At 37.2% G+C, this 20,557-nt stretch overlaps 1 protein-coding gene across 3 annotated transcripts in view; it reads left to right on the top strand.

The window, feature by feature from the left end:
• TPST1 (tyrosylprotein sulfotransferase 1) overlaps window positions 1-20,557 on the top strand; it is a 175,903-nt gene that overhangs the window by 7,247 nt on the left and 148,099 nt on the right. The window contains exon 2 of one of the 3 annotated variants that reach the window (XM_043559890.1): window positions 3,806-3,922. The exons of the other annotated variants lie outside the window; for them this stretch is intronic. The gene's annotated coding sequence lies outside the window, so the exon portion shown is untranslated. The remainder of the gene's footprint in view (window positions 1-3,805; window positions 3,923-20,557) is intronic. 3 annotated transcript variants of the gene reach the window in all.

Here is a 20,557-nt window from a genome sequence, read left to right as displayed (position 1 = left end):
TTGTAAATGATTCTTAGGGAGCCTCAAATATAATCACTCCCTTATCAGCTCCCACCTTCAATCAGCAGTGTTTACCTACTAGCCAGAATACAGCGTTGTATGTAAGAAGTATTTCACTTGTTTCTCTCTCGGTTGGATAGTCCAATCCTGCAATGAATTTTCATCCTTTAAGAGCTTAGAGGAATCGGGTTTAGAATTTTGGGAATCAGCTCTTGAAGGGATCAAAAATGCTTAGGAGCGAAAGTTCTGACAAGTGCTGTAGGAGTGAAAGTAATTATCCCTCACTTTCCCAAACTCTCTTTCTGGCAACCCAAGGAAGTAGCTACAGCCTTGTCTTTTTTCTTTCTTTCTTTCTTTCTTTCTTTTTAAGAGTGAAATAAAAATGTAACTTTTTAAAAGTATAAAAGCAATGTTACTGGCTTCAAGCCATTCTTGCTGCATTTGCTCTGATGGTCTCCAAGTCAGGATGAATCAAACAGTTGGTTTTTTCTGCTCCTAGGATCTCCAGAGCAGACTGGAGAAAATCATGTAAGTGAGCTGCTGATGCTGTTCTAAACTTCTGGATTCTGAGTTTACTCTCACTGGCTGGAGATGCTTTGACTTTCCCCTAGGTTAATCTTATGTACTAAAACCTAAATGGCTGTTTGTAGATTTTTACCATTCTCCTCTCGGTGTCCTACTGGATGTTTTTCATTGCTTATTTTGCAATAAGCAGAAAATTCACAGAAGAAATTGGTGAACTTCAGCCCTGACTACTAAAATTCTATCATTTTTCTGTGTGCCTATGCCTATCTGATTTCTGATCTCCTTTCCTTTTATCAAAGAAGGGTCCTCCTTTCTAAAACTAACATCTTCGATCTCTGCATTGTCATTTTTTCCCTCAGCCTGCGTACATGCTCAGATTTCCACCTTCCAAAACAAAAACAAAAACCTTCCCTTGACGCTTCCCTCTTTTTCATTTTCTCCGATTAACATGATATTCACTAGAGTTTCGGTTTATGTTCTTTTCTCTAATTTCCTTGTGTGATTGATTATACCTCCTTTCATGGCTTCAAATAGTGCTGTATTTATGTTTTTCAAAGATGTGTATTTGGTCCCCATTTTTCTTGAATTTCAAGTGTTCTTTATTTTCATTTGTCTATTGGAAAGCTAAACTTGGATAGTGAATGCTCCAAACTTGGTTATCTTTTCCTTTCCCTTCCCTTTACTCACATAGCCCCCTCAAGCACATATAAACATTTCTTGTTCTGTTTTAGGCCTTCATCCTAGAAACCTTAGAATCCTCTTCTCTCCTCACAGTAGCTCTGTTATAGCTCATATTGTTTCTACTTGAAATCTTTTTCTTTCCTCATTGCCAGAAGATTGGTTGAAGCCTGGGTTATGTTTTTCTCAAATGGAGTTGGTCATTTTTAACCCAGGCACTACTTTATGAAACCACCTGGATAGCTTTTAAAGGGTAAGGATGAGGGGATGAAGGCTTCCACAGAGATTCTGATTCAGTCGATTTGCTCTGGGACCAGAGATTGTCATTTAAAAAAGGCTTCCTGGGGTACCTGGGTGGCTCAGTTGGTTAAATGCTGGACTCTTGGTTTCAGCTCGGGTCATGATTTCGTGGTTCTGAGCTCCATGTCAGGCTCCGTGTTGATGGTGCACAGCCTGCTTGGGATTCTCCCTCTCTGCCTCTCCCCTGCTCTCTCTCTCAAAAAAAAAAAAAATTTTTTTTTTAAGTTTATTTATTCTTGAGAGATAGAGTAAGACAGAGCATGAGCAAGGGAGGGGAAGAGAGAAGGGGAGACACAGAATCCGAAGCAGGCTCCAGACTCTGAGCTGTCAGCACAGAGCCCGATGCAGGGTTCGACCCCATGAACCGCGAGATCATGACCTGAGCCGAAGCCAGACGCTTAACCAACTGAGCCACCCAGGTGCCCCCCCCCCCCTGCTCAAAATAAATAAACTTAAAAAAATTTTTTTTAATTAAAAAAAAAAAACATGTTTCCCATGTGACTGTAATGTGCAGCTAGGGTGGAGAACTAGGGTGAGAGCTTAAGAGGAACTGATAGAACCCTGAGGAACTATAGTATTTAATTGTAATACTATAGTATTTAAAAATCAGCATAAATGTCACTTTGTTGGCGTGATTAGTTGCTTACTTTCCTGGCACTTGGTAGACATACCTATTATAGTACATATCATTTTATTTAAATTATTTCTCGTGGGCCCATTTTTCTCATGACTAGGAGTTCCTTGAGGTCTAGGATCACGCCTGAAGGTAAGCTATGTCTCTTCTACACTACTCACAACACTTCTGACACTAAATATGTGGGCTTTCCCTTTACAATTCTCCGACCCTCCAAACACCAACTGGTGTTCTATAATTTAACCCAATTATGGCACCACCTACCTAGAGTTAGTGCAGATCCCACACATTAAGACTTTAGCCTCTGCCTGTCCTCCTCCCCCCCTCCCCCCCCCCCCCCCCCATGCCAGTTGCAAGTCCCAGGTCATGACCTGTACTTCGGTCTAACTGGCTGTAAACTGGGGCTTCTCACAACCCAGGTCAGTTATTTGCTATAATGGCTCACAGAACTCTGGGAAGCTCTTTACTTAACCATTACCTGCTCATTAGAAAGGATGTAACTCAGGAACAGCAAATGGAAGAGATACCTAAGGCATCTCTTGTGGGAAGGGGTATGGGACCTCCATGAACTTCCATGCCTTCTCTGGGGGCACCATCCGGGCATATCCATGTGTTCACCAATCCAGAAGGTCTCTGAATCCCTTCAGTTAGAGTTTATGGAGGCTTCATTATGTAGGCATAATCATTGGTCGATGGGGATAAACTCTATCTGTAGCCCCTTTCCCCCATTCTGAGGTCAGGGGTTGGTTCTTCTGGCAACCAGCCCCCATCCCCCAAGATATGGTTGAAAGGGGCTTATGATGAATAACAAAAGATGCTCCTCCAACCCCATCAAGAAATTCCGAAGGTTTTAGGAGCTTTGTGCCAGGAGCCAGGGATGAAGACCTAATATATATTCTGTTATGTGATTCTTATATCACAGTATGGTAGTACCTTATTTATTTTTTTGTCACTGCCTTGTACAGTACTTAGTATATTTTAAAAACTTGATAAAAATTAGTTCAGTGAATCAGTTGGTAAATAATGTGAAACAGATCTTGAATTTACAGTTTTGCAAGATGACCATCTGTTTCTTTCTTGGCTGCTTAACAGGTCACTAGTCATACTTGCATAGTCATTCTTGTTTAAAAAAAACCACACACACACACTCTTTATAAATTAGAGTGGATTAAGATAAATATTATTTGCTCTTAGGATTTGGCTTTTAAGATGGTTAAGCTGTTACATGATTATAGAGGTTCATTCAGGACTTCCTCTTTAGGAGATACTATTTAAAATAGACTTTATGGATGGTTGAGACATAATGTATCTTCCATCTTTTTTAAACAAATAGCTCTGATTTTAGGCTCATAAGCTTTGGATTTTTCAAGTAGAACAGAACTGTTAAATTGATAAAAGATCTTGAACAGTGGCAGAACTATTTCTTTTTAAGAGAATTAAGGAAACAGGGAAGCCATCTACATATATGAATCTCATTGGCATTGGTGATGGTGAGGGAGAAATAGGTAATTCCCAAATATTTAATTACTATTATAAGAAAAACTTGTAATTGCTCATATAATGGTACTTGTATACTTTGTAATAAGTTAGAATTAAGATTTAAACAATAGAGTTGTCTTCTTTTGTTCTTTAGTTTTCTTAAGATTTTCTTGCTATTTCTGTTTGTAGAATTTGTGATGGACAGTTCTTTACTTTTAGCACTTGAAAATATTGTGCCACTTCCTTGACACCTCCATGATTTCAGATGAGAAACCCTCTATCATTGGAATTCGTGTTTCCCTACAGGTGACGTATCCTTTCTCCCTGGTTGCTTTAAAGGTTTTTTTCTTTGTCTTTAGTTTTCATAAGTGTAAGTATGATATATCTTGGCATGAATTTGTTTGAGTTTATCCTATTTGCAGTTCTTTTAGGTTTTTGAACTGTTAAGTTCATGAGTTTTGCCAAATTTTGGGTGTTTCAGCCATTTTTAGAATAATTTATTAGCACTGTTCTCTTTCTCTTTTCTTTCTTTGTGAGAATACAAATCTTAGAACTTTTGTGATTGTCCTACAGTGCGGGAGGCATTATTTTTTTCTCTATTGTTTAGATCTTTTCACTTTTATTGTGCTACTTCCAGTTTCAGCTTGACTCATTTTTGCCTCTGTTGTATTCATTCTGCGATTGAGCCCATCTAGTGACTTTTTGTGTTGGTTATGTTATTTTTCAGTTCTGTAATTTCCATTTGGTTCTTTTCTGTATCTTCTATTTTTTTGCTAAGATTTTTTATTTTGTTGTTTGTTTCAGTTGTATAGCTCAATGCTCATTAAAACATGATGGCTGCTTTAAAATTCTTGTCAGGTGGGGCGCCTGGGTGGCTCAGTCAGTTAAGCCTCTGACTCTTCATTCTGGCTTAGGTCAAGATCTCACATCATGAGTTGGAGCCCTGAGTTAGGCTCTGTGTTGACAGAACAGAGCCTGCTTGGGATTTTTCTCTCTGGCCCTCCCCCACTTGTGCTCTTGCTTTCTTTTTCTCTCTCTCTCAAAATAAATAAACTTAAAAAAAAGTTAAAAAAAATTAAGATCCTTGTCAGGTAATTCTTTTTTTTTTTTTTTTAATTTTTTTAATGTTTATTTATTTTTGAGACAGAGAGAGATAGAGCATGAACGGGGGAGGGGCAGAGAGAGAGGGAGACACAGCATCTGAAGCAGGCTCCAGGCTCTGAGCTGTCAGCACAGAGCCTGACGCGGGGCTCGAACTCACGGACCGCGAGATCGTGACCTGAGCCGAAGTCGGACGCCTAACCGACTGAGCCACCCAGGCGCCCCAAGATCCTTGTCAGGTAATTCTAACATCTGATTCATGTGTGGTATTAGTGTTTGTTAATTGTCTTTTATTTATTCAAGCTGTGTTTTCCTGGTTCGTGGTATGATGATTGACTTTTTATTGTATCCTGGACATTTTTGATGTTTTGTTGGAGACTCTGGATCCTATTAAAATTTTCTGTTTTAGTAAGCAGTCACCCTAAGAGGTTTAGTGCGTAGGTCTTAGCCTACTTTTTTTTTGGTAACAACTTGAGTTATAAATCACATACCATACATTTGCCCATTTAAGTTATAAGATTTTTTAGTATATTTACAGAGTTGTGCATTCATTACTACAATCAATTTTAGAACATTTTCATTACCCCACAGAGAAACCGTGCACTCCTTACTTGTCACCCCCAACTGTCCCATTTATTATCCCCTCCGTCTCTAAGAAACTACTGATCTATTTTCTGGCTCTGTAGATTTGCCTATTCTAGACATTTCATGTAAATGTAAAAATATAATATGTACTCTTTTGTTACTGGTTCACTTAGCTTAAGGTTTACAGTGTTCTTCCATGTTGTAGAATGTACCGGTATTTTGTTTCTTTTTATTGCTGAATAATATTCCATTTTATGGACAGACCATTTTTTATTCATTAATCAGTTAATAGGTGTTTAGATTGTTTCCACTTTTGGCTCTTTTGAGTAATGCTGCTATGAATATTTTTGTATAAGTTTTTGTATGGACATGAATTGCTGGGTCATATGGTAACTCTAGAACTCTAAGTGTAACATTTTGAGCAATTGCCAGACTGTTTTCCAAAGTGGCTGCCCCATTTCATATTTCTGCCAGCAATGTATGAATGTTCCAATTTCTCAAAGTCCTCCTTAACACTTGTTCCCTGACTCTTTGATTATAGCCATCCTAATGGGTGAAGTAATACTTTGGGGCTCCAGTTGCATTTCCGTGATGGGTAATGATGATGAGCATCTTTTCATGTGCTTTCTGGCTATTTGTATATATTTAGAGAAATCTCTATTCCTTTGCCTATTTTAAAATTAAGTAGTCTTTTTATTGTTGTGGGATTTCTTTATAATTCTAGATACTTACCAGTTATATGATTTGCAAATACAAATATCCCATTCTTTGGGTGTCATTTAACTTTCTTGATGGTACCCTTCGAAGCACAAAGGTGTTTAATTTGGATGAAGTTCAATTTATCATTTTTCTTTTTGTTGCTTGTGGTTTTTGTTTTGTTTTGTTTTGTTGTTAGGCTCCATGCCCAATGTGGGCCATTTTTCTTTTTGTTGCTTGTGGTTTTTGTTTTGTTTTGTTTTGTTGTTAGGCTCCATGCCCAATGTGGGCCTTATGACCCCAAGATCAAGAGTTGCATGCTCCACCTACTGAGCCACCCAGGCGCACCCTTTAGGTTTCATATTTAAGAAACCATTGCCTGATTCAAGGTCATGAAAATTTAATCTTATGTTTTCTTCCAAGAGTGTTATAGTTTTAGCTCTTACATTTAGGTGTTTGTTCTATTTTTGTGAATTTTGTATATGGTGTGAGATACGGGTCTAACTTCATCTTTTTGCTTATAGATATTCAGTTATCTCAGTACCATGGGTTGAAAAAAACCTATTCTTTCCCACTTTTAATTGTCTTGGCACTCTTACCCAGTTGGAATTTGGTAGGGATTGCATGGAACCTGTAGATCAATTTGAGGAATATTGCTATCTTTTTTTTTTTTTTAATTTTTTTTTTCAACGTTTATTTATTTTTGGGACAGAGAGAGACAGAGCATGAACGGGGGAGGGGCAGAGAGAGAGGGAGACACAGAATCGGAAACAGGCTCCAGGCTCTGAACCATCAGCCCAGAGCCTGACACGGGGCTCGAACTCCCGGACCGCGAGATCGTGACCTGGCTGAAGTCGGACGCTTAACCGACTGCGCCACCCAGGCGCCCCGAGGAATATTGCTATCTTAACAGTATTAGCCTTCCAGTCCAAGAACATGAAATGTGTTTTCATTTATTTAGATCTTAAATTTCTTTCAATAACATATATAATCTCTTCTAGTTTTCCATGTTCAAGTCTTGCATTTTTTGGTAAAATTTGTTACTTAATATTTTATTCTTCTGATGCTATTGCAAATGGAATTGTTTTCTTAATTCCATTTTTGTATTGTTATTGTTAACACATAGAAATATAGTTGAGGGGTGCCTGAGTGGTTGAGTCAGTTGACCATCTGACTCTTAATTTTGGCTCAGGTCATGATCTCAGGGTCATGGGCTCCATGCTGGATGTGAAGCCTGCTTAAGATTCTCTCTCTCTCTCTCTCTCTCTCTCTCTCTCTCTCTCTGCCCCACTCCTGCCCAAAGAAATACAGTTGAGTTCTGTACATTAGTCCTGTATCTTGCAACCATCCTGAACTCATTTAACAGTTCTGATAGTTTTCTTAATGAGTTATTAGGATTTTTTAAAAAATATTTATGAGGGAGAGAGAAAAAGAGAGAGAGAGAGAGAGAGAGACAGCATGTGCATGCGTGAGGGGGGAGGGGCAGAAAGAGAGGGAGACAGAATCCCAAGCAGGCTCCATGCTGCCAGCAAAGAGCCCGATGTAGGGCTTGAACCCACAAAGCACAAGATCATGATCTGAGCTGAAATCAAGAGTTGGACGCTTAACCAACTGAGTCACCCAGGCACCCCAAATGAGTTATTAGGATTTTATATATACATGATATGTCATCTCTGATGAGAGATAGTCTTACTTCTTCCTTCTAATCTGGATGCTTTTAAATTTATTTTTCTTGCCTAATCGCCTTGGCTAGAACCTGCTGTACAGCAGACATCCAGTCTTGTTGCTGATCTTAGGGGGTAATCATGAAGTGTGAAGTTAGCTGTGGGTTCTTAGATGTCCTTTTTCATGTTGATGATGTTCTCTTCTATTTCTGACTTATTCCTTGTGTTTAGCATGAAAGAGTGTTGGATTTTGTCAAGTGCTTTTTCAGTGCCTATTGAGATGATTGCGTGGTTTTTGTCATTTATTTTATTAATATGGTGTATGACATTACTTGATTTTCATATGTTGAAACAATCTTACATGACTGGGACAATCCACCTTTGGTCATGGTTTGTGATCCTTTATATATGTTTCTGGATTTGGTTTGTTGGCATTTGGCTCAGTTTTTGCATGTATATAGATAAATATATCTTTGTAGTTTTCTTGTAGTGTCTTTAGTTTTGGAATCAAGAAAACTGGCCTCATAGAATAAATTGGGAAGTGTTTGCATTTCTTCTATATTTTGGAAGAGTTTTAAGGATTGGTGTTCATTCTTAAGGTTTGGTAGTATCCACTAGTGAAGTCATTTGATCTTAGACTTTTCTTTGTGGAAAGCTTTGATTACTAATTCAAATCTTTTTACTTGTTACAGCTTGATTCAGAGAATTTCTTTGTGAATTGATTTTAGTACTTTGTGTCTTCAAGGAATTTGTCTACTTCATGTAGTTACCTAATTTGTTAGATTACAATTGTTTATAGTATTCTGTATAATTCTTTAGAATATTTTTTATTTATGTAAGGTTGGTAGTAATTACTGATTTTAGTAATTTGAGTCTTCTTTTTTGTTCTTGCTAAATCTAACTAAATGATTCTGTTGATCTTTTCAAAGAACCAACTTTTTATTCTGTTGATTTTCTTTATTCTTTGTTCTCTATTGTATTTGTTTCACTGTAGTCTAATTAATTCCTTCTGTCTACTGGCTTTGGATTTAAGTTACCCTTCATTTTCTGGTTTCTTAAGGTTAACAGGTTGTTGATTTGAGATCCTTTTAACTTTTAAAGTTTTAAACTTTTAAGATTTTATTTTTTAAATTTACATATAATTGACATATTGTGTAAGTTTAGGGTGTGCAACATATTGATTTGAGATTTATTTTTAATATAGGTATTTACAGCTATAATTTTGCTTATCGCATAGCTCTTGGTGCTTTTGCTACATCCCATAAGTTTTGTGTTTTTTATCTCAGTATTTCCTAACTTACTTTGGTATTTCTTCTTTGGCTCATTGGTTATTTAGGAGAGTGTTGTCTAATTTTCACATATTTGCAAATTTCTCAAATATTTTTTCATGGTATTTTCTAAATCTATTGTGGTTGGAGAATATACTTTGTATGATTTTTATCCTTTGTATGATTTTTATGATTTGTTTCATGGCCTATCCTAGAGAATGTGCACATGAAAATGATATGTGTGTGTGTGTAAATACATACATACATATGTATTTATGTATGTATTGTTGCTTACTGTTGCAGCCTGCAGTCTTGTAGGTGTTTGCTGAGTCTACTTGGCAAATCTCTTTACTTGATCTTTCGTCTGATTGTTTTATCCATTATCAAAAATAGCGTAATGAATTCTCCAAATATTATTGTTGAATTGTCTGTTTCTCCCTTCAGTGCTGTCAATTTTTGCCTCTTGTGTTTGGAAATTCTATTTTTAGGTGTATATGTATTTATAATTGTAACTTCTTTATGGATATCAGGTCTTATAAAGTGCCTGTTGTTGCTAGTAACAAATTTTTTTTTTAATTTTTTTTTTCAACGTTTATTTATTTTTGGGACAGAGAGAGACAGAGCATGAACGGGGGAGGGGCAGAGAGAGAGGGAGACACAGAATCGTAAACAGGCTCCAGGCTCTGAGCCATCAGCCCAGAGCCTGACGCGGGGCTCGAACTCACGGACCGCGAGATCGTGACCTGGCTGAAGTCGGACACTTAACCGACTGCACCACCCAGGCGCCCCACAAATTTTATCTTAAAGTGCATCACATGTGATGTTAGTTTAGCTACTCCAGAGACTTTTGGTTATGGTGCATGGTATATCTTTTGCCTCCTTTTGCTTTCAGCCCATTTGGTCATTGAAACTAAAGTATATCTTTTAGGAAACATATGTTTGAAAGATTTTTTTTAAAAAGTTTTTATTCAAATTCCAGTTAGTTAACATACAACGTAGTGTTCGTTTCAGGTGTATGATATAGTGACTCACCACTTCCATACAACACCCATTGCTCATCACAAGTGCACCCTGTAATTCCCGTCACCTATTTATTTTTATTTTTTGGGAGAAAGCATGAGTGGGGGCAGGACAGAGAGAGAGGGGGACAGAGGATCTGAAGCAGGCTCTGCATTGACAGCAGTGAGCACGATGTGGGGCTTGAACTCACAAACTGTGAGATCATGCCTGAGCCAAGGTCAGATGCTCAACCAACTGAGCCACCCAGGTGCCCATCCCCATCACTTACTTAACCCATTCCCCCATCCACTTCCCCTTTGGTAACCATCAGTTTGCTCTCTATAGTTAAGAGTCTCTTTCTTGGTTTGTCTGCCTCTCTATCTCTTTTTTCCTTTGCTTGTTTGTTTTGTTTCTTAAATTCCACACAGGAGTGAAATCATATGGTTCTTGCTTTCTCTGACTAACTTACTTCACTTAGCATAATACTGTCTAGGTCCATCCATGTCATTGCAAATGGCAAGATTTCATTCTTTTTTATGGCTGAGTAATACTCCATTGTATAGATATACCACATCTTTATCCATTCATCAGTCGATGGTCACTTGAACTGTTTCCATAATTTGGTTATTGTAGATAATGCTGCTGTAAACATCAGGGTGCGTGTATTCCTTTGAATTAGTATTTTTGTATTGTTTGGGTAACTGCCTTGTATTGTGATTACTGGATTGTAGGGTAGCTCTGTTTTTGTTTTGTTTTTTATCTTTTTGAGGAACCTCCATACTGTTTCCCAGAGTGGCTACGCAAGTTTGCATTTCCACCAATAGTACAAGAGGGTTCCCCTTTCTCCACATTGTCACAAACACCTGTTGTTAGCTGAAAGGTGTGAAGTGTAGTTTTTTGTTTTGTGTTGTTTCATTTGAGAGAGTTCCTGAAGGTGGGGAGGAGCTCACCCGATGCAGTACTTGAACTCATGAACCGTGAGATCATGACCTGAGCCGAAGTCAGATGATTAACTGACTGAGCCACCCAGGCGCCCAGGTATAGTTTTGATTTGATTTTCCCAGATGATGAGTGATGTTGAGCATCTTTTCATGTGTCTGCTGGCCATCTGTATGTCTTCTTTGTAAAAATGACTATTCATGTCTCCTGATTTTTGAATTGAATTATTCATTTTTTGGGTTTATAAATTCTTTATATACTTTGGATATAAAGTATCCAAAATAAATTGAGCTTTATAAGCTTTATAAATTCTTTATATACTTTGGATACTAACCTATTATTGGATATATCATTTGCAGATATCTTCTCTGGTTCCTTAGGTTGCCTTTTAGTTTTGTTGACTATTTTCTTCACTTTGCAGAAGCTTTTTATTTTGATGAAGTCCCAATAGTTTATTTTTGCTTTTGTTTCCCTTGCCTCAGCAGATCTCTCTAGAAACAAGTTGCTACAGCTGATATCCAAGAGATTCCTGCCTATGTTCTCCTCTAGGATTTTATGGTTTCAAGTCTTACATTTAGGTCTTTCATCTATTTTGATTTTATTTTTGTGTTTGGTATAAGAAAGTGGTCCAGTTTCAATCTTTTGCGTGTTGCTGTCCAGTTTTCCTAACTCTGTTTGTTGAAGAAACTGTCTTTTTCCCTATTGGATATTCTTTCCTGCTTTGTTGAAGATTAATTGACCATATAGCTGTGCATTCATTTTTGGGTTTTCAATTCTGTTCCAATGATCTATGTGTCTATTTATGTGCCAGTACAACAAAAATAAAAAGCTCTATGGTCTCCATTGAGGGTGATATTATCAGTGGTTTTTATATATATGCCCTTTGTTATGTTGAGGGATGTTCCTTCTAAACCTACTTTGTTGAGGGTTTTTATCATGAATGGATATTGTACTTTGTCAGATGTTTTTTTCTGCATCTATTGAAATGATCATATGGTTCTTATCCTTTTTTTATTAATGCGATGTGTCACGTTGATCAATTTGTGAGTATTGAACTGGTGTTGCAACCCAGGAGTAAATCCTACTTGATTGTGGTGAATTATTTTGAAATGCATTACTGGATTTGGTTTGCTAGTATTTTATTTATTTATTTTTAATTAAAAAAATTATTTTTATGTTTATTTATTTTTGAGAGAAACAGAGACAGAATGTGAGTGGGTTGGGGCAGAGAGAGAGGAGGCACAGAATCTGAAGCAGGCTGCAGGCTCCAAGCTGTCAGCACAGAGCCTGACATGGGGCTCGAACTCACGAGCTGTGAGATCATGACCTGAGCCGAAGTCTGACGCTCAACCAACTGAGCCACCCAGGCACCCCAGTTTGCTAGTATTTTATTAAAATTTTGCATCCATGTTTATCAGGGATATTGGCTTGTAGTTCTCTTTAGTGGAGTCTTTCTCTGGTTTTGGTATCAGGGCAATGCTGCCCTCATAGAATGAGTTTGGAAGTTTTCCTTTCTTTCTTTTTCTTTTTTTTAATAGTTTGAGAAGAATAGGTATGAATTTTTCTTTAAATGTTTGGTATAATTCCACTGTGAAGCTGCCCTGGACTTCTGTTTCTTGGGAATTTTTTTGATTACTGATTCAATTTCTTTGCAGGTTATCAGTCTGCTCAACTTTTCTATTTCTTCCTGTGGTAGTTTTGGTAGTTTATATATTTCTAGGAATTTACCCATTTCTTCCAGTTTGTCCAATTTATTGGCATATAGTTTTTCATAATATTCTCTTATAATTGCTTGTATTTATGTGATGTTGGTTGTTATTTCTCCTTCCTTACTGTGGTTTTATTTATTTGGGTTCATTCTCTTTTCTTTTTGATAAGCCTAGTTAAGAGATGCAAGCAGAACTGGGTGAGTGTGTGTGTGTAGGGGGTGTTGGAGCCGGGGAGTGATGAAAGAAGAGGCTAGGAGCAGGTAAGCACTGGATCTGGAAGGATTTTATATGTTATGGTGAGGATTTTGTTCTGAGAGAAGTAAAGGGCTTGAAAGGTTTTAAGCAGGGGAGTGTCATAAGTATATTTGCATCTTAGATTACTTCTGAAACAGGATATTGAATGAACTGACTGAAGGTCAGAGAGTATCAGTTATTAGGCCATGGAGTTACGCAAGTGAGAAAATATGAGGGTGAGGATTAAAGCCATGTCAGGAGGGGAAGAAGAGAGAGGGAGAATAGATTCAAGAGACACGAAGCGAGAAAAATTGACAGGACTTCACAAGTTACCATGGAGAAATTAAGGGAGAAACTACGTAAAGGCTCCCAGATACTTATCTTGGGCATCTAGGAGGCAGCGGCTCATTTACCAGTAGAAGAAATAGAAGAGGGGGAGAAATTTACTAGGGAAGATGTGTTCCATTTGGTCTTCTTAAATTTGACTGCCAATGGAACATCTAGATAGAGTTGAGTTGTGCCTTGGCCTTTGAATGATCAGGTTGAGATTTGGGATGCAGGCCTTGGTTGAAAATAGAGTTGAGAGGCATCAGAATGTAAGTAGAGGATAGCTGTAGATGAAGGAGGGTGAGTGTGGGAATGTGGATGAGGGAACCCAGCACATAAATTAAACAATTGTCAGTGTTCTGTGATGTTTGCTTTTGAAATATATCAAATTTGTGTACATAGTTGAGGCTATTTTTCCCTGGGCTTTCAATTTTGTTCCACCAATGAATCTTAATACCATAACAGTTATAATAGTTTTGTTAATACTTTAATATTTGTGTGTGTTCTTTCCCAAACTCTTGGAAAAACTATTTTTTCTACGTGCTATAAATTTTGTAGATTCAGTTTAAAAAGTCCTGTTGGGATAATGATTGAAATTGCAAAATTTTTTATGACTTCCAGATTACTTTGTGTTTATTTGTATCTCCTTGCTTCATTTTTGACATTTGTTGAACATTTGCTTTGTTTCAGATGACTCTAAAGGTATGTTATGGAGATTTGAGAAGATTTCACTAGGTGTTTATTATTCATCTGTATTTTCTTTGCTTTATATTTTATCTGATATTTATGCACTCACTGCATGATGATGTATTTTAATTTGTACTTTAAAGGAGCTTGTAATCTACTGAGGGTAAACTAACCACAATACAGTGCATGAGTGTGCAAACCAACATGTTGTTCCCAAGTGCCTGAGGTTACAGAAGTTGGAACAATCTATTTTGGGGGCGAGGGAGATAGGAAAAGAACACTGAGGAGGTGTGTATAAAAGGGAGAATAGGGCATAACCTAGGAGGCAGCAGGATGAGTAGAGGGCAGGTATGGAGGTGTTTTGTGTGGAGTGAGAGTGGTCCTGAATGGGGCAGGCTGCATGGGAGGAGAGCTGGGAAGTGAAGTTGGAAGATGAGGAGGAGCCAGTGTATGAAGGGTGCCACAGGCCTGTGATCTTTTTTTGCTTTTGTTTTTTTAAATGTTTTATTTTTATTTATTTTGAGAGAGAGAGAGAGAGAGAGAGAGAGAGAGATGAATCAAGTGGGGGAGGGGCAGAAAGAGGGAGAGAGAATCCCAAGCACGCTCTTCGCTGTGACCGTGGAACCTCACACGGGGCTCGATCTCATGAACCATGAGATCATTACCTGAGCCAAAATCAAGAGTCAATTGCATAACGTACTGAACCACCCTGGTGCCCCCCCCCCTTTTTAATTATTGAAGTATAGTTGACATACAATGTTATATTAGTTTCAGATGTACAACATAGTAATTTTTTTAAAAGTTTTTATTCCAGTTAGTTAACACACAGTGTTATATTAGTTTCAGGTGTACAGTGTAATGATTGAACAATCTATATATCACTCGATCCTCATCAGGACAAATGAATTCCTTACTCCCCATCACCCATTTAACCCATCCCCCAGCCATGTCCCCCTTGCTAACCATCAGTTTGTTCTCTATAATTAAGAGTCTGTTTCTTGATTTGTTTCTTTCTCTCTCTGTTTTTATTTTATTTATTTTTTTTAAACTTTTTTTTTTTAATTTTTTTTTTAACATTTATTTTTGAGACAGAGAGAGACAGAGCATGAATGGGGGAGGGTCAGAGAGAGGGAGACACAGAATCTGAAACAGGCTCCAGGCTCTGAGCTGTCAGCACAGAGCCCGATGCAGGGCTCGAACTCACGGAGTGTGAGATCATGACCTGAGCCGAAGTCGGCGCTTAACCAACTGAGCCACCCAGGCGCCCCTCTCTGTTTTTATCACAACATAGTGATTTGACAGTTCTATGAATTACTCAATATTTACAATGATAATGCTTACAATCACCATCCATTCCCATACAATGTTATTACAATATTATTGACTGTATTCTGTATGCTGTACTTTTTATCTCTGTGACTTATTTATTTTATAACTGGAAGTTTCTGCCTCTTAATTTCTTTCACCTATTTTGCCTATCTCCCAACCCCCTCCTCTCTGGCAACCACCAGTTTGTTCTCTGTATTTATGATCCTGTTTTTGTTTTTTGTTCAATTATTTTTTTACATTCCATGTATAAGTGAAATTTTATGGTATTTATCTTCTGACTTATTTCACTTAGCATAATACCCTTTAGGTCCATCCACGTTGTTGTAGATGGCAAGATCTGATTCTATTTTAGGACTATTCCATCACACACACACACACACACACACGCACACCCCTAACACATACATACATACATACATACATACATACATACATACACACACATACATACAGGGGTGGCTCAGTCGGTTTTAAGTGTCAGACTCTTGATTTTGGCTCAGGTCATGATCTTACTGTTTGTGAGTTTGAGCTCCGCATCAGGCTCTGCGCTGACAGTATGAAGCCTGCTTAGGATTCTCTGTCTCCCCTTCTCTCTCTCTCTGTCCCTTCCCTGCTCACACACACACACAGACTGTCTCTCTCTCTCTCTCTCTCTCTTTCTCTCTCTTTATTTCTTAAAATGCATAAACATTTTCGGGCGCCTGGGTGGCTCGGTCGGTTAAGTGTCTGACTTCAGCTCAGGTCATGATCTCACCGTTCATGAGTTTGAGCCCCGCGTCGGGTTCTGAGCTGACAGCTTGGGGCCTGGAGCCGGCTTCGGATTCTGTGTCTCCCTTTCTCTCTGCCCCTCCCCCATTCATACTCTGTCTCTTTCTCTCAAAAACTGAATAAAAAGTTAAAAAAAATTTTTAAAATGCATAAACTTTTTTTAAAGTTAAAAAATATATTCAAACATGTATGTGCACACACATATATATACATACATACACACATATATATGCACACACGTGGTATATATATCTTTTCCATTCATCTGTTGATGGACTCTTAGGTGGCTTTCATATTTTGTCTCTTATAAATAATGCTACAATAAACATAGGGGTGCATATATCTTTTTGAATTAATGTTTTCCTTTTCTTTGGATAAATGCCCAGTAGTGGAATTACTGGATTTATATGGTATCCTACTTTTAATTTTTTTGAGGAACCTCCATTCTGTTTTCCACAGTGGTTGCACCTATTTACATTCCCAGTAATAGGGCATGAGGGTTCCCTTTTCTCCACATCCTCACTAACACTTGTTTCTTGTCTTTTTGGAATAGCCATTCTTATTGATGTGAAGTAATATCCCGTTGTGGTTTTAATTTGCATTTCTCTGATGATTAGTGATGTTGAGCATCTTTTATGTGTTTGGTGGCCATCTGTATATCTTCTTTGGAAAAATGTCTACTCAGGTCCCCTGCCCATTTTGTGATAGTTTGTTCTTTTTGGTGTTGCATTGTATATGTTCCTTTTATATTTTGGGTATTAATCCCTTATTAGATATATCATTTGAAAATATCTACTTCCATTCAGTGCATTACCCTTTTATTTTGTTGATGGTTTCCTTTGATGTGTAAAAGCTTTTTATTTTGGTGTAATTCCAATAGTTTATTTTTGCTTTTGTTTCTCTTACCTACAGAAACATATCCATGAATATGTTGTTGCTAAGGCTGATGTCCACAGGATAAATGCCTGTTTTTCTTTTAGAAGTTTTATGGTTTCAGGTCTCACATTTAGGTCTTTAATCTATTTTGAGTTTATTTTTGTGTATGGTGTAAGAAAGTGATTCAGTTTCATTCTTTTGCAGGTAGCTGTCCAGTTTTCCCATCACCATTTATTGAAGGCACTGTCTTTTCCCCCTACTGTATTCTTGCCTCCTTTGTCATAGTTTAATTGACCATGTAAGCATGGTTTTACTTTTGGGCTCTCTATCCTGTTCCATTGATCTGTGTGTCTGTTTTTGTGCCTGTACCATACTGTTCTTATTAGCATAGCCTTATAGTATATCTTGAAATCTGAGATTTGTGATACCTCCAGCTTTGTTCCTCTCTTCAAGGCTGCTTTAGCTCTTTGGGGTCTTTTGTGGTTCCATACAAATTTTAAGATTGTTCTAGTTTTGTGAAAAATACTATTAGTATTTTGATAAGGATTGCATTAAATCTGTAGGTTGCTTTAGGTAGAATGGACATTTGAACAGTATTAGTTCTTCCAGTCCATGAGCATGGCTGTATCTTTACATCTGTTGTCTTCAGTTTCTTTCATCAATGTCTTAGAGTTTTTTTTTTAATTTTTTTTTTAACGTTTATTTATTTTTGAGACAGAGAGAGACAGAGCATGAATGGGGGAGGGTCAGAGAGAGGGAGACACAGAATCCGAAACAGGCTCCAGGCTCTGAGCTGTCAGCACAGAGCCCGACACGGGGCTCGAACCCACGGACCGCGAGATCATGACCTGAGCCAAAGTCGGCTGCTCAACCGACTGAGCCACCCAGGCGCCCCATTGTCTTATAGTTTTTAGAGTATAGGTCTTTCACTTCCTTGGTTAAATTTATTCTTTTTGATGTAATTATAAATGTGATTATTTTCTCTTCCTACTAATTGTTGTTAGTGTGGAGAAATGCTACAGTTTCTGTGTATTTTGTATTCTACAACTTTACTGAATTCATTTATTCTAATAGTTTTTTGAGGGAGTTGTTGGGGTTTTCTATATATAGTAACATGTCATCTGCAAATGGTGACAGTTTTACTTCTTTTTCACCAATTTTAATGCCTTTTATTTCTTGTATTTGTCTGATGGCTATGGCTAAGACTTCCAGTACTATGTTGAATAAACATGATGAGAGTAGAAATCTTTGACTTATTCCTGATCTTAGGGGAAAACGCTCAGTTTTTCACCATTGAGTATGATGTTAGCTTTGGGTTTTTCACATTTGGCTTTTATTATGTTGTGGTATGTTCCTCTAGATCCACTTTGTCGGGAGTTTTCATCATTAATGGATGTTGTATTTTTTCAAATGCTTTTTCTGAATCTGTTGAGATGCTCATGCGGTTTTTATCCTTCCTCTTGTTAATGTAATATATCACATTTAAAATTTTGTGAATATTGAACCGTTTTACATCCCACTTGATTGTGATCAACGATTCTTTTACTGTGTTGTTGAATTCAGTTTGCTAATATATTGTTGACGATCTTTACATCTGTGTTCACTAGAGATATTGGCATGTAGTTTTCTCTTTTCGTAGTGTCTTTGTCTGGTTTTGGATCAGGGTAATGCTGGCCTTATAAAATGTATATGGGATCTTTTCCTTTCTCTACTATTTTTGGAATAGTTTGAGAAGAATAGGTGTTAAGTCTTCTTTAATCATTTGGTAGATTTCATCTGTGAAGCCATCATTTGGTGAGAGTTTTTGATCACTGATTCAGTTCAAATTTTCTACTTCTTCATCACTCAGTTTTGGAAGATTGTATGTTTCTAGGAATTTATCCATTTGTCCTAGGTTGTTTGTTTGGTTGACATATAGTTTTTCGTAGTAACTTCTTATAATCCTTTGTATTTTTGTGGTGTTTGTTGTTATTTCTTCTCTTTCATTTCTGATTTTATGTGTATGGGTTTTCTCTTTTTTTACTTGATGAGTCTGGCTAAAAGGTTTATCAATTTTGTTTATTTTTTCAAAGAACTAGCTTTTTGTTTCATTGATCTTTTCTATTTTTTTTTTTTGTCTTGATTTCATTTATTTCTGGTGTTTATTATCTCATTCCTTATATTAACTTTGGGCTTTGTTCTTTTTTTCCTAATTCTTTAGGTGTAAGTTTAGATTATTTGAGAATTTTCTTGTTTCTTGAGGTAGGCCTGTATTGCTGTAAATTTCCCTCTTAGAACTGCTTTTGCTGTGTTCCAAAGTTTTGGACCATTGTGTTTCCATTTTTATTTATCTCCATGTAATTTTTATTTCCTCTGATTTTTTCACTGACCTACTGGCCATTTGGTAGCATGTTGTTTACCCTCCCTGTGGTTGTATTTTTCTAGTTTTTCCTGTGATTGATTTCTAGTTTCATACCATTGTGGTTGGAAAAGTATTTGATTTTGTTTTAGTTTTTTAACATTTATTGAGACTTGTTTTGAGGCCTAATGTGATCTATCCTGGAGAATGTTCCATATGCACTTGAAAAGAATGCGTGTGTCCTGCTGTCTTTGGATGGAATGTCCTGTATATATCTGTTAAGTCTATCTGGGCTAATATATCATTCAAAGCCACTGGGTTTTGTTGTTGTTGTTGTTTTAATTGATTTTTTTGCCTGTATGATCCATTGATGTAAGTGGAGTGTTAAAGTCCCCTACTAGTCTTGTGTTACTCTCAGGGTCTCCCTTTAGGTCTGTTAATATTTGTTTTCCTTTTTTTTTTTTTTTTTAAGAAATAACTTTTTGAAAAAAAATTTCAGGTTTATTTATTTTTGGGGGGAAGTGGGGGGGGGGGCAGAGATAGAGGGAGAGAGAGAATCCCAAGCAGGTTCCACACTGTCAGCACAGAGCCTGATATGGGGCTTGAACTCACAAACCATGAGATGATGACCTGAGCTGAAACCAATAGTCGGACACTTAATTGACTGAGCCACCCAGGGCCCCAATATTTGCTTTCTTATTTAGGTGCTTCAGTGTGGGATGCATGGATACTTAAAATTGCTATATACTCTTGTTGGATTGATCCCTTCATCATTATGCAATGTCCTTCTTTGTCTCTTGCTACAGTGTTTCTTTTACAGTCTCATTTGTCTTATATATCTATCCCAGCTTTTTTTCCCGCCCACTTCCATTTGCATGGAACATCTTTTTCCATCTCTTCACTTTTAGTCTGTATGTGTCTTTAGGTCTGAAGTGAGTCTCTTGTAGGCAGCATATAGATAGATCTTGTAGTTTTCTCTGTTCCTGTCTATTCTTACTGTCTTCCCTTGTAGTTTGATGGCTGTCTTTAGCGTTATACTTGGATTTCTTTCTCTTTTTTTGTGTGTATCAGTCATAGGTTTTGGATTTGTGGCTGCCATTGGGTGCATATATAACGTCTTATGTGTATAGTAATCTATATCACATTAATTGTAGCTTAAGTTTGACCATTCTGAAAACACTAAATTTACTACTTCCTCCATGTTTCATGTATATGGCATGTATTTACATCTTTACTAATATTTTATCTTTTCAAAGCTAAAGTAGTTTTCAGATAACCATTGTTAAAGCACTAAACTTACTACTCCCTCCGTTTTTCACGTATATGGTATATTTTACATCTTTACATCTTTTACTAATTTTTGTAGATATGATTGATTTTGCTACTTTTGTGGTTCAGCCTCCATACTGATTTAATAAGTG

The sequence above is a fragment of the Prionailurus bengalensis genome, chromosome E3 (genome assembly GCF_016509475.1).
Source record: "Prionailurus bengalensis isolate Pbe53 chromosome E3, Fcat_Pben_1.1_paternal_pri, whole genome shotgun sequence".
Lineage (NCBI taxonomy): Eukaryota > Metazoa > Chordata > Mammalia > Carnivora > Felidae > Prionailurus > Prionailurus bengalensis.
This window is presented reverse-complemented; position numbering and strand designations above follow the sequence as displayed.